The following is a 9,750-nucleotide window of genomic DNA, read 5'->3' on the forward strand; positions in this document are numbered from 1 at the left end:
AAGGGCTTGAAGTTTAGAGAGAAAACCCCCATCCTTAAAATGGAAAGCAGAAAGGTTTGACAAACCTTTAAAATACCAGTTCACGACCAATGTAAGCCGAGATTCATTATTTATGTGAGCACTTACCTTCTGACGAATACAACATGCACGGATATTCACGTCCGGATATTTACATCATTTTTTGTTTGAAACCGTTCCATGAACAATAAGTATCAAATGGAAACATAATCCGGTGTTATGAAAAATAATTTCAGGACGTTAGAGTTCGATACTTTCCCACATTTTCGTTGAATACCTTACACAGGTAGCGATAACTCATACTCGTAAACGTCGGGAGATGCCAAAATGGCGACGAGCAGAAGCTATCATTCCCAGCATGCAAAGGTGGTTTGTTTCTTATTTGCATATTGCTATGGTGACTCGTTGGGCGCACAGAGCACGTAAACAAAGGTCACAGCCCCAGCCTGACTCAGGGCTACACATCATTCTGATAGACCCTTACAATCGGTCACGGCTGCCAACAATACTATTGAAAGTTATTTTGAAATAATTCAAAAATGCACCGGCAACAACCCTTTGTCAGATATAGTGTTTGCTGAAATTGACATGTCAAATTGTCATGAGCTCCCAAACACGGTAGCCCTGCGTACGATGCTGTGTGTTCCGCTACAGCTAATAGCCCCGCTCACCACAATTGTTACCGGGAAATTCGCCAACATAGCGACGCTCTAAGCCCCTTCAGAAGTTAAATACGTAACAAGAGACGGACTCTTTACAAGTTTAGCGAATTACATAACATTTTGTTTTAAAAACAGTTTTTTTCCATCTTCGTCATGAAGAGCATAGAGTTTGATTGAATCATTACAGTCATCATCCTCCCCAGCAGCAGATTTATCCAGTGTCTGTTGAAGTCTGCATCTTTGAGTTTTGTAATTTTTTGCCTTACCACACTCCTTGAGTTTGTTGAGCAATAAGTAAAGTCTTTCAATGATGATTGCTAAATTGTACACTCATTAATAAATTCTCAATATTAGAATGTATGCAAGTGCCAACATCTTGACCAAAGTGTGCTACTTTTGACGCTATAGAAGAAGGCCTTAGCTTTTTGGCGTATAAGAAAAAGTTTTTTGGTGTTTGGACTACTGGTCCTAATACCAAAAACCTTTTTCTTGAACTTGTCGTTGAGCTTGCCCTTGAAATAAACTTTGATAGAAAAATTACAGTCAGTAGCACAGTCATACATACATAGTCTTTAATACTACTCACAAGTAATATAGACAGAATCACTGTTTTATCTTTTACCGACAGATAAACTCAGCTTTTCTGAGCCAGTCAGATGGGTTGTACCATTTTTGCAATAGGGGCCATTCAGTTCGACTGGCTGTATTTATTTTCACGGATCTGAGTATTGAAAGATTGAAAGAGCTACTCTAAATATTTATTTAACAGTGTACATTTGTCAGCATCGATTATGTGGTACTTTGTCTATTTATACACACAGATTACATCTCTCAGCAGTGTCTGAGTGGCTGAAGAATTAGTATGTTTTGAAGCAACCTAAAAGTCAAATATTAATTAAAAGTGTTGTTCCTTTTTTGTTGCAAAACACTAGGAGCAGCTGCAGGCAAAATTTTTCATTTCAAAACTTTATTTGAATGCTGACCAAAAATCGCAAAATACCATCACAAAGTTGACGTCGTAGTCAACACAGGTGTATTCACTTGTAGTGAAATGACAATTTGGGTCCTGACATTGAAGCACTCATACAGACAGATTTGTGGCTGGTTTTAATTGTCACATGGCGACAGGAGAAAATGTACAATCAGTGGATAAGTGATCTTTGACAAGACAATGTTGCAGAGCATTTCAATTCCAAATTGTCAAGAAGTATAATGACAAATGATAGAGCCCCGTCACTATCAGAGTCCTACAATGAAAGCCCAATTACGTGAATTTTTCAGTGCAATTTTTTTTTCTCTCAATAAGATGGTTTGAAATCAGATGGAACTTATGTACAATGCTTACTGAGGTATGGCCACTGAACATTCATCAAAAAATTGGCAATGAAAGCGAAACTTCAATTTTAATAGTTATTAAATGATTTTTGAGTTGCAAACTCAAATATGGCCACCACTGCAAACAGACACACATGTGCCTGCACAAATATAATGGACCAAATTCATTGCTGAGTTTTGAAATAGTAATATTTTCAAAGATGATATTGCCTGATGACAGGAATCCAAAAAATCTCTCAAAAAGATCGGACGATATTTTTTGGCCAGTAAGATGCAAAATAGTATTGTCCTGACTAGAATTAAAGCATTATAACAGCGCATTTTAAACAGATAGACGCTGTGTTGACAAGCTAAATAGTTGGTGTTTCAACATGCTTTGGGAAGTAGAACAAGAAGTTGCATTTGACAAGCAAAACAAAACTAGAGAAAAAAAACACCAAAAGTTACAGCTATTAGCTGTTTGATATTGGCATGATCGACAATCTTCTCACAGTTTTGGACCGGAATAGTTGAATATTTCCTTTAGTGTTTGCTTGAAACTGACTTATCTTGCAAATGCGCGCATCATGAACAAAAGTTATGAATAAATGAGCTGCTTAGTGAGACAGGCTGAAGTGACACTGGAAGAAATTCTAGATTTTATTTCTAAAACAACCTGCTGACACACAAAACTAATTGCTAGTAAAAGATATCATCTTCACATTCACTTTAAGCATACAATTTAAAATGTATGATTTGAAATATGAAGCTACCAAATGATACAAACACGCACATTTTAAATTTTTTTTTGTCTGTAATGACTGAAAGACAAAACCAATAACTGTATATTTAATGCATTGTAATTTCAACTAAAAATGGAAGGACACGATTTTTTAAAATATGAAATATAAATAATATATATATTCTCCCCTGTGGGAATAATGGCTGTGACATTTTCAACAACATGCGCACGCCCTTAAAAATATACTATAGTCTGGGAGTTATTATCATAACATTAATAATGCTGTTCATTTTGTCAGTCCATCAATTCTGAACACACACTTTTCTGTAGCTGTGTATAATAAAATAACACGCTTCACTTTGTTGGTCAATACTGAGCATTAAGGGGACTCTGAGCAACAACACCCTCCTAAATGGAGAGAGGAGTCTAAGTCACGTACCCCCCACCCCCACCCCATTCACAAGTAATTCGATACATTATAGTTGAAAGTTAAATCACTCAATTAAAAGTATTTCTCATAAAATGACAAAGTCGAAAGCTCAATAAAAATACAAAACTTTAGGAAATGATGACTTTATTCAAGTTCATATCACTTTAAAGGACTGTAACTTTTGATGATTTTAACACTATTTTTGTTTTTCATATCAGCTCCAGTTTCTAGTTCTACTCCAAAAAGTATGCTGAAACACAGCTATTTTGATTGTCAAAACTACCTCTATACGTTTACAATGCACCTTTACTGTTTACATTTGAATTCTAATCTGGACCAGAATTCACTCGCCCAACAATAACTATATACAATCTGTACACAGGCTGAGTTGACAAGCTGAATACCATGCACCTCAACATGCTTTGGGGAGCAGAACAAGAAACAGTTGCTGACATGAAAACCAAAAAATTATCAAAAACATCTTAAACAGTTACAGACACCAGCCTTTTAACATGAGTGTGAGTTGAAATTCATGGGAATAAATTATATTAAACGCACACTTGTTCATCCGGGGCAAGAAAGACCTCTAGAAAATAACTATGACTAGTAGGTTCAATATCCTTTACTTCCGTCACAGCATCTGTGTGGTTCTGCTATAACAACAAAACTGGCAAAGCCTTGCTCAAGAAATGGTCAGTTAGGCCAAAAATACAGACTTATTTCCGGTCAGCGCGCGCATCATTTTTTTTTCTCTTAAATATTCTGGGTGAGTCAGAATTTCACGTGGTGGCCGGCCGGAATTCAAAGTTTTTATGATGCATGTTCAAAATGCTAAAATGAAAACGGAAGAATTCTAAGTAGCAGGTGATAAAAGACAAAATTTGACAATAATTGTTGAATCAATATGCCAAACCAGCATTGTTACATAAAAAAGAAAAAAAGAAAAGTAAATCGCCTTTTGTTGAATGTCAAAGACCAGAAAGAAATCTTTTTTGTTTGCCTTTGAGAACCTCTACAATTTTTTATCATCAGCGGGAAATTATGTCCTCTTTTTATTAACTGAACCAAGTTTTCTGCTTCATAATGGCTAGGTTTTGTACATAAAAGTTTATAAACAGGCACTACGTATCATCTCTGACACAAAGCAATTCCCCTGAAAAGCAGAGTCAGGTCAAAGGTCACTCAATGTTCAGAGACATTGGGGGAGTTGTATTCTCTAAAGCAACTTCCGGTTGCCGTTTGAAACTTCACAGTCTCTTTTTTTTCAATAATCTCACTGAGAACAAATAAGTGCAATACGATCACTACAAAAGATTGCTATAAATTTTGATATTTTCACCACTTTTGGTCAATGTTCTACTTCCGAATAAAAAAGGGCCCTGACGCGTTGTGTTCTACAGACTAAGTACGCCCAAGAAAGTATGTGAATACTGAACGAACAAACCCATGTGTGTACAAAGGAGTATGGAAATGCACATACTTCTGTGCGCATTTGCGCACATGGACTTGTTTGTACCGCGGTCCATACGAATTCCGGGTTTGACCTATTCCAGGAGTATGTTTTCTTATTTTTCTGCCTAACTTTGAAATACTCAGCATTACCTTGGCTAACATAACACATTTGTGTAAAATATGCAAATTTATTCATTGTTGATTCATAAATTCAAGTCGGGACAAAAATTCCTGTGTAAGCAATGACATTGGGCAAGACACACACAGGCTGTATAGTATTGACAAGTAGAAACACTGGGTGTTTAAGGTAGTGAGCATCTCAAAAGTGAAAGACTAAAACTTTTGCTCAAACTGTCGATCATTCTTTCACTAAATCAAGAATTATAATCAGAGGTCAAATCAAATGAAAAAAAAAAAATTGCAAAATTTTGAACTAGATGAACAAACTAACATTTACCAATATTTAAAATTCAATTTTCAATTTTCAAAAAAACTTCAAACAGTGAACATTTTTCCTGCTCTCAGAGCTTTAAAATAAGTCCTGACGATTGGTAGATCAGAAACAAAATTGAAAAATTGGAGTCCAAATATCAGTTCTCGAGGCGCATACTACCATAAGATGATCTAGGCAGTAGAACAAGAGACTGTATTCAACAAGGACTATAAAAAATAATGCGAAATATATGGAAAGTCACAGATATTACAAAGCATATCAAATACAAATTCAATGAGCAAAGTGGCCTCATCATGTAACAATACATGTAGCTTTTTTCAATAACACAGAAAAAACCAAGTGTAATATAATTAACATATGAAGGTCACGGCCAGTGCCCATGTCACATCACTGTATTGGCAAAAAAAAATAGAAATAAATTTTATGAAAGCTATTAACAGAATAAATAGGGTAAAATATGTAAGGTAAATACTTTTTTCAGGTAAAAATATAGAGGATAAAGAATATACATATATAGCTTTGGGAAAAATGATCCTATACATATGTAATAATGTATAAATTCTAACTTTTAAAGAAATCAAACACATGTTATATGAAAGTGGAAAAAGCATGCTGTTGTTGTCTCTTCTCATTGGTGGATTGAAGGTTGTTAAAATTATCAGTTTAAAAAAAATGGGAAACTGAAATTTTTTTATCAACTATTGTAAAGTTATCGCCTTGGAAATGTTGGGTAGTTTGGACCATGATGAATACAAAAAGATGTACACAGTACTGAAAATACCGACAGATATCTGTCTTTTTGTTGTACATGTTTAAATTCAACTGACAATTAAGCAGATTAGGGCTTGTGCACCACAGGCACGCAACACATTGCTTCGCGCTCGGTACAGTAAACAGATCTGTACTGTACCAATCGGTACAGTAAACAGATCTGTACTGTACAGATCAGTACAGTAAACAGATCTGTACTGTACAGTTAGGTAAAATAAACAGATCGGTACTGTACCGATCGGTACAGTAAACAGATCTGTAATGAACAGATAGGTACAATAAATAGATTGGTACTGTACCGATCGGTACAGTAAACAGATCTGTACTGTACAGATCGGTACAGTAAACAGATTTGTACTGTACTGATCTGTACAGTAAACGGATCTGTACTGTACCGATCGGTACAGTAAACGGATCTGTACTGTACCGATTGGTACGGTAAACAGATATGTACTCTACCGATTGGTACAGTAAACAGATCTGTACTGTACAGATCGGTACAGTAAACAGATCTGTACTGTACAGATCGGTACACTAAACAGATCGGTATTCTACCGATCAGTACAGTAAACAGATCAGTACTGTACCGATCGCGAAGCGACGTGTCGCATGTCTGTGCTTTGCATCATGCACTGTTTTCATAATTGTTCAGCATGTGGATACTGTGAATGATAAAAATGAAAATTGCATTTTGTTTTTTGTAGTTCACCGCCGTAAATTATCTGGTTACTTGTAGTTTCTCTATATCGCTGCTCTCCCCAGAGAAATTAAAGCATAGTGGCCATGAATCTGTAATGTTGCTAAAACAATGAAAAAAAATCATTAACATAACAATTATAGTTAAGCAAATTAGCCACTATGTTATCAGAAATTTGTCGGGAGAACACTCAATGTGGCAGGGTACTCTTGTGAATCACAGGGCAGACATGTTGCTAGGTGTATTGCACTGGTATGGGACCCATTTTGCTAGCTAGAAAATTCCTTTCTGCCACATGCAGGGCCAGTAGCTTATAATCATTTGATGATTTTCACATCAATTTTGTTTTTTTTTGTGTGTGTGTGTCAATTACAAGGTCGTTTTCTTGATCCCTAAGGTATGTCGAAACCGTAATTATATTTAGCAAACAACTTCGGGACATCGTACAAAACATTTTACAATCTATGGCAATCTTACAGCAATCTCAAATGTGGAAATAATTATGATGTAAGACAAGTCCTGCGTGGTAAAAGTTCCATTCCGGGTCTCTTAAACCCCTCCTTGACAAGTGGAAAAACATTTCCATAATTAAATGATGACAAGACTGGGTAAAAATGGTGTAACACAATCAAGTTTCTGTAATCTAACTAAAATAATACATTATTGTCATTTTATCTAATACCTCTTTTCATGATAATGTCTGTTCTATAATATCAAACAAACAACATTACAAGAATATACTAATTAACGTTTCTGCAGTTAGTACCACACAGAAGAAATAAAACATACATTGCATTTGGATAGCACATAAAACGGTGCAAACACTGATAAAAAGTTAACACCCTGTCACCCCTATAGATAAATATATCGTATAACCCAAACCACTGGAAACAGTTGAGTTGATTTCAAGTTGGGGTGAGACGTTCACCCAACATGGCAATAATACCGGGGTAGATCAAAATTTTATCCTTCCACTACCTTGAAAGACTTTCATCGTGCCTTGAAACAAGTTTTAGATTATTAAGTTTCAAGGAGCATACTATCCTAAAGCTATTGTATAAAAACAGTCCGACAGTCATGCATACAAAATCACTTGAAAGCAAGCCAAGTGCATGTAATCACACTTCTAAATTTTTCACTCTCAGGAGCACAGAACTATTGTTTAAATAAAATGGCAGAATCTTTACAAATGCTTTATACATTGGCAAAATAAATAAATATGCTATTTGTGACATATAAGATTTTTTACTTTGATGAAATATATATGTGTAATATACCACTATCATTGTACTATCACATTCAATTTTAACTCTGTGATGTGTATTTCTGGAAGATTTCTTATATTTTTTAATTCTTCAAAGTGAGTACTATAAAGACATTACAATGGCAGTATTCGTTCATCAACAGTATTTTTTTTGACATGTACAATCATGTACATGAAATGAAATCAAGCATGTATCACGTATGGGGAGCATTGTTTGAATATCCTTTCCCTGGCCCCTACGTTATTCGATTGTCAGAGCGCCCTCTATGGGTAAATCGAGAGCAATTATCTCAACGTAATTTGGTGACATTTAACCCCTTCGACTACCATTACCAATGTTATAACCTACATGACAAATGCACCGTGAACACTAACAGCAACTCTAAGGAATTTCCCCACATTCAAGGTTTATGTTAGTTATTCATATTGGTACCATATTTCCAGCATAATTTAGGGATACTCCATGGTATCATATGACCCCCAGATCGTAAAAAGAACATTGAACTCTAACTCATTTCTGGTGCAATTGAATCTTTCAATTGGAGTTGTTACTGCAACAGAAGGACGTATTTATAATATATGGAAATTGACACATCTTGAAGAACAACGCAAAGACGGCAAAATCCTTAATACTTGCTGCATCTATTCTTTCCTCGACAGCAGTTCTATGTTAGAGAGCGTATAAATGAATATCTGCAATGTTTCCTATGGAATGACAATGATTTCATGCATTGATGCTGGCTACAATGAAACTCAAATCACTGGGTTATAGTACTCTATTTCAGGTCAATATTGCTATTCACACAATATATTCTCCTGGTCTCTCTTCTATATATGCCTGTCCTAACATCTCAGCTTAATGTCTTACTTGGAACAGAATATTCAAATTTAATAAAAGATGGGCACATGACACCATGTATTTTACTGGTAGATAGGAGGACAATGTTTCAATTGGAAGCGGATCTGATAATACTGACTGGAAAAATTGGAAGGCATTTCAGAAGGGCCAATGTTTGACAAAGTAAATATCACCCACAAGGTCATTGAATAATTTACATTGTCATTGTGGTCTGCTACACAAGAGAACATCTCTTCACAACACATCAAGTAAATCTAAACATAATTCCTGGAATAACATGGTTCCATAGCTTAAAGGGACAAAGTCGGCCATTTTTCTTGAATTTTGTTTGATACGAGATAGTACTTATATTGTTTGACATGTTGACAGATACTGAATGAATGGGTGCCCATGCATATATTTGACCCTGATTTTAGACAAATTAAATGAAACCATGGCAAAAATGAATTAATGATCATGACCATTAATTCATTTTCGCCATGGTTTCATTTGTCTAAAACCAGGCTCAAATATATGCATGGTCACCCATTCATTCAGTATCTTTCAACATGTCAAACAATATAAGTAGTATCTCGTATCAAACAAAATTCAAGAAAAATGGGCGACTTTGTCCCTTTAAGCAATCTATTCTTTTGGTGAGAATTGTCTGGAATGTGCAGTATGGAAGCTCAAACTATTTGGTCTGACCGCACAATATACAAAAATATAGATTTTGTGCTTGGTAGCCTATGCACAAATCGGTAATATATTTTTCTACACAAATCGGTTATATTTGACTCATGCATGCAGATGCTAAGTGGCTCAGTATGTGAGCTAGCAACTATCTCAGTAACAGCCCTCAATATCACTGCATGGAAACTAATTTTCCTATGTGATTGACTCAACTCTAAACCCATTTAACCTGTTCACCCCCAATTCCCTGTAAACAGGTCCACAGTCCGCATTGATAACAATGGATTTGGGTCAAACCATGGTGGTGAGAGGGTTAAACTTGGGAACTCTTAAAGAGATTTAAATTGATTCAAACGTGTCCATGTTAATATTCTTCACTGATCATGCTATAACCTGAGAACAATCACAGTGATTG

General features: G+C 35.5%; 1 protein-coding gene across 2 annotated transcripts in view; it reads right to left on the reverse strand.

Annotated features, from left to right (window-relative positions):
• Positions 1-391, reverse strand: part of LOC139129951 (ataxin-2 homolog) — a 31,987-nt gene extending 31,596 nt beyond the window's left edge. Inside the window, exon 1 of one of the 2 annotated variants that reach the window (XM_070695652.1) lies at positions 127-391. The gene's annotated coding sequence lies outside the window, so the exon portion shown is untranslated. The remainder of the gene's footprint in view (positions 1-126) is intronic. The other variant, XM_070695651.1, reaches the window with a different exon arrangement.
• Positions 392-9,750: the final 9,359 nt, after the last annotated feature.

This window comes from Ptychodera flava, chromosome 3 (genome assembly GCF_041260155.1).
Source record: "Ptychodera flava strain L36383 chromosome 3, AS_Pfla_20210202, whole genome shotgun sequence".
NCBI classification, from domain to species: Eukaryota; Metazoa; Hemichordata; class Enteropneusta; family Ptychoderidae; genus Ptychodera; species Ptychodera flava.